This window comes from Lactuca saligna, chromosome 2 (genome assembly GCF_052625555.1).
Source record: "Lactuca saligna cultivar CGN05327 chromosome 2, ASM5262555v1, whole genome shotgun sequence".
Taxonomy (NCBI): domain Eukaryota; kingdom Viridiplantae; phylum Streptophyta; class Magnoliopsida; order Asterales; family Asteraceae; genus Lactuca; species Lactuca saligna.
Genome location: NC_136418.1, coordinates 128,772,054 through 128,778,053, shown reverse-complemented (window position 1 = coordinate 128,778,053; position 6,000 = coordinate 128,772,054).

Genomic DNA, 6,000 nt, shown 5'->3' with positions numbered 1-6,000 from the left:
TGCAGTAAGGAATACTAATGTCAAAAAGCTAAGTTACAACATAAACAAAAAAGTTTCACAATAATAAACCAAAATTCTTTAGTTTAAAAGAATTTAACAAAAAATCTTACATACTCACCATATTATGAACATAGCTTTTTGACTAATCAATCAACATCGTTGCTTCATTTTGTTGGAAACTTAATAGTATAATGTACATAATGTAACATGAAAGTGACCAAACTATTGCTTTACATTTGCACCATATTATGAACATAGCTTTACATTGACCTATAGTGGGACTAAGAAATCATACATAAACAACCAATTATGTCAAGATATTAAATAAACATGAAACAGGATAAGGGTGAAGTCGGTGGCAGCCCTAGGGGTATGCAATTGGTGTGATCGCACGGAGCCTTCGGTTTTAAGGGTACGAACAAATATATATTTATGGTGTTGATATATTCATAAAATGCATTTTTATGTAACATTTGGTCAATCTTGAAGTAATTTTAATTATGAAAAAAATTAATGAAATCAAAAAAAATCAAAATATTATCATATATATTTGTCACTTTGTGTGACTAGCCCAATTATGGGTGGTCGTTATGGACATTAAATTAAGCAATAGTTGAGACTTGGGAAAGCCCGAGAAGAGTTGTATTGAATATAGACATGCAAAATATACTTTGCTTCTCTTTATAAATGCATGTCTAAGTTGTGTTTTTTCAATAATTTTCATAATGATTTGTGTCTAAACCTATGTGGCTCACTAGACAATGATTGTCTTATGTATTTGTTTAAATGTCATTTATTCCGGGTATTGAGACGCAACCTAGAGAGTCGAGTTATGACAAATAGCAAAGAGCGAGTGGATAAAACATAGGCATTGTTTGCATGTCATAAGCAACCTTGCAAATTTATTATGGTTTATTTGTATCGATTGTAATACCCGGAGGAATACTTTTACAAATGTATTTGTAAATAAATGAGAAAATTTGAGGCCATATTTTCTAAATGGAACCCATTTATAGAAATTGTTTATAAAGTATAGTATTTTAATGTGTGAAAGATCGAGTGTTACAGTCCAATACTTAGAGATATTAGAAAAAAAGAATTTTGTTTGATGCCTTCACTGTTTTAAACATTAATGCTTTAGTAAATATTGTAAATATATATTGTTAAGTTATTAACATTGATTTTTTTAGTTAAGAAAAAAAGATGTTGCCAACTAGAAAAATTAAATCAAATTGTTCTAAACATAAAATAAAACAAAAAAGAAGAAGAATTTATTTATAGTCAAAGAGTATCTATCAATCAAATTATCATTAAACAAATATCATAATATCATCGTAATGAAGAATCGTTATGGAAGAACATACGGAAGAAAAAGTTGAATTACTTGTGCAAAAAAGTATGGATGAAGTTCGTGAAGATGTGGAAGAACCTAGAGAAGAAGTTTACGATGTTTTGGAAGAACCTAAAGAAGAAAAAGTTGAACTGCAAGTGCCAGAAGATATGTCATGTGTAGATGAAGACATAACCACCTTGAATAGTAATGGTGATAAAAAGAAGACATCCCACTGAACATCTATGATCATAGAAACTAGATCATCTAATGAGTGAAGACATGATGTTGTGGTAGTGAATTTACGACATGTTTGTTAGCAACTTTAATTTTTGAATTTAGTGGTAGCAAATTTACTTAATAACATTTTACAAGAAAATTTTTATAGGTCCTCACTTAGATTTTCACACAAGGCCTCTATATTAGGGTCGGGCATGGGTGAAGTGTCGGGACGTCGGGGGTTTTCAAAGAAATGGTTATCAATTCGTCTCAAACTACATCACTACAACTTGGTTAGTCTTGGCATGTTATTAAGTAATAATGTGTAGGAGATTTTGAAGGAATATGATGTTATCTTATTTTACAAAGTTCGATGCCTAAATAAGATATATAAGCATGCTCTATGCTGAAGTTGTTGGAAAGGATGAATAAAGAACAAATGATTGATTGTTGATTATATGTGAACCTATGAAGAGAGACTAAAGAGTCGTAAAGGAGCAAATAAATAATAATATTTATCATCTGTAAATTATTAGTTACTAACACTTTTTAAAGTCGCTAGCATATGATATGTTGGACCTTTTGCACTAACTTTGAGAGGCATGACCACTACACATTCAATTTTCTAACATAATCTCAAATTTAGACCTTGAAATATAAATTCCATGCACCTATTATGAGAATATAAATCAATGGTTTCTGATATATCTTTTAATTATGGGGTGTAAACTCTATAATTGGTTTAGAACCATGAATGCATATATGTAATCCATTAGAACAACCAAGTTTGGCACTTAGTTGATTTTCTCTTAGCACCAAGTCTCTTTAGATACAATGAATCTTTTAAGGTAGGAGATTCATATGGATGGTTAAAGTCAATGATTGTTATCAATCTGAATCGAATGGTTTACCTGAATTATAAACGTTGAGGAAGTCTTCCTCTTAACTAACAAGCAAAGTAACATATGGACGTTCGATAACATGTATACATAATACAAATTCTCATACATGATGAGAGTGTTTATCATTACATCACAAGATTAAAACCAAAAATATATGATTAGTTTTGTGTTTAATGTAATTTAAAACCGAAAATCATATTGAGTATTCAGTTGCTAAAATGAATTTTTTTTGGTAAAAAAACCCTTAAACTTTTCTGTTCAACCTAACATCCCAAATTTTCAACAATTTTAAACTTTTCAAAATGATCCTTTTACTAATAAAATGTTACAAAAATAGTGTACTCAAAGAATTATTTGAAAATCAGTGCCTCCCAAGATCAATGACATAAAATTAGGATGTGCGACCACGCCTTCGCCTTGCCACCAATCTTTGAAACACCTAAAACCATAAACCAAAAACTGTAAGCACAAAGCTTTCTGAGTTTTCCCCAAAGTACCAGCACACAACAAAACAACATATACAACAAACAGCATACTGTGGGTCCAATCAACCATCGGGTTGGAATACCTCAGGCCCCTCAACCATCATGTTAGAAAGCCAACATATTATGGGTCTAGTCAAGCATCGGTTGGAATACCTCAGGCCCTCAACCATCAGGTTGGAATGCCAACATATTATGGGTCCAGTCAACCATCGGGTTGGAATACCCCAGGCCCTCAACCATCAGGTTGGAATGCCAACATACTATGGGTCTAGTCAACCATCAGGTTGGAGTACCCCAGGCCCTCAACCATCGGGTTGGAATGCCAACATACTATGGGTCTAATCATCCTCGGGATGGAATACCCTCGGGACCATTCAACCATCGAGTTGGTATGCCCCGGCCTGTTGGCTTACACACAAAGCAGTTAAGCCTCAGCCACCAACAAAACATGTGTACATATAACAGATAATTGTATTCATATAGTAGTCTACAGCCAGTCAAAAGATCTACAGATCACTAAGCACAGCATTATCTTAGCTATAGGATACCGATCTAACAGATAATAGCAACATAGCAACATCCTATCTACCAGGATACCAATCTAACATATCATAATAGCATAGCAACATCCTATCAACCAGGATACCGACCTAACAGATCATAACAGCATAGCAGCATGCATAATAGGATATCAATCCAATGGGCCGACATTGGTGTCTTCGACCCGTAAGTACGGTGAGGACAACTCACCTCAATCCGCTGATACTCAAATGACTGCTCACACCGCCGAACTGGATAACCTTGCGCCAACTAACAATAAATACAAATATTAATCAATAAATAACTTAATAACCCAAAATCCAAGGCCCACTCCATAAACTAATTTCCTAAATGGTAAAAGACCATTTTACCCTTTCCTTACTTGTTTCATAACGAAAACCCAACACAACAAGCATAGAAGGACTAAACTACAAAATGACAATCCAAAGCCCAAGACACAAGCAACAAAGGCCCAATATGGACCAACTTCCTAATTGGGCTTAAAATTCTCAAGGGACCGATACCAAGAAAGTCCTCAGCCTAACCATGGCCCAAAAATAGAAACCATTGGCCCAACAAGGCCCAAACTCAAAAGGCTCAATAATGATGAACTGAAGAGTACGTCCATCGTACTCAGGATGTACGCCCCACGTACATGACCTGGAAGCACAGAGTACAAGTCCTTAAAGCACAAAATCAGCATTACACTGAGTGTACACTTACGTACGCCCAACGTACTCCTCAGACCCCTTTTTCACTCTAATAAACCCTTAATTGGTTAAGACAAAGTGTCAAACTCTCATATCTGATTCCATAAGACTAGGGGTGAGCATTTGGACCAGTGGACCAGACCGAACCGGACCGCTTTTTTGGACCCCCAAGCCGGTTCTCGGTTCTAAGATTTCTATTCAGTCCGGTCCGGTTTTTTCCCGGTTCGGTCCAGTTTTTACCGGGTTTAGAACCGGTTGGACATGTAATCTGTGACGTTTTTTAAACACCCATAACTCATTCATTTTAAGTCGGATTGACCTACGATTTTTTCCAACATTTAGTTTATAGCTTGTAGATGAATTTAGACTATAATTTTGTTTATTTTGATATTATATTCACTGAGTCACAATCCTTCAAAGTAGAGTTATCAAAGCTGAAAAAATTCAGCTTTTCAGCAAGATTTTATAATCTGTGACGTGTTTTAAACACCCATAACTCATTCGTTTTAAGTCGATTGACCTACGGTTTTTTCCAACATTTATTTTAAAGTTTGTAGATGAACTTAGACTATAATTTTGTTTATTTTGGTATTGTATTCACTGAGTTACAATCCTTCAAAGTAGAGCTATTAAAGCTGAAAAAATTCAGCTTTTCAGCAAGATTTTGTAATTTGTGACGTTTTACCGGTCCAAACGGGTCTAAAAAATGGAAAACCCGGACCTGGACCCGGACACGGACACGACTCATCCGGTCCGGTCCACGGTCCACAAAATTCTCCATAACCGGTCCAGTTCAAGATCCGATCCGGTCCAAATGCTCACCCCTACATAAGACTACTTATCACGTAAAGTTGGCAACTTTACATGCTTACATAGTAAAAAGGGACTCAAAAGCTCAATAAGAACTTAACAAGGTTCTTAATTCTTGCATGGACCAAAATACACTATAAAGCTTGCATTTTTATGAACCTAGGGACTGAATGGAGCTAAGATCTAGCACCCATTGCTTCTAAAGTAGATCAAAAAACCCATCTTTAACACAAAGACCCGAAAATGAACAAAATACTCCATGAACTAGATCTAACATATAAGATCACCAAGGTAGAAACTTTTTACCTTCAAGATGTACATCAAGATGCAACAAGCCTGGACCCAAAAGCCTCAAGCAATCCCATACTTCTCCAAGAAGCTCCTTCTTCTTCTACGAGCACTAAAAGCATGAAATAACACTGAAAAACTCAAAAACCACTCAAATGGGGGCTAGGATTACATTTCCAGGGTTTAGAGGGGTAAAGGTTGAAGGTACTAGGGTTAGATGATGAGATATGGGGTTTAAATAGGGTCCAAGACCCAAAAATAGGGTTTGGGACTAACTGGAGTACGCCCAACGTACTTCATGTATGCCATGCGTACTCCAAAGAGTGATCGTGAACATTTGGCTTAGTACGCCCAGTGTACTCAAGACGTACGCCCTGCGTACCTGGTGAAACCCTAATTTCTCCAATCTTCCGAATGCCATAACTTCTTATTGCAAGTCTGTTTCTGATTGTCCTTATATCCAGCACTACACTTCTATCAACTCATACCGACCTTAAGACCTTCCGAACAAAAATCCAAATTTTCATAAAAGCCCGAACTGACACTTTACCGAAATACCCCCAAGCTCCAAACACGAACTGAACACCTGGATCACCTCAATTACATTGCTCGCACCCAAATGGGTCTAGATCTCGCCTTTCCAAAGGCCCTAAGCCTTATGATGACCGATCTTCGGACCACAACCTCAAATTAGGAATCAACTTGGAACAGGGCGT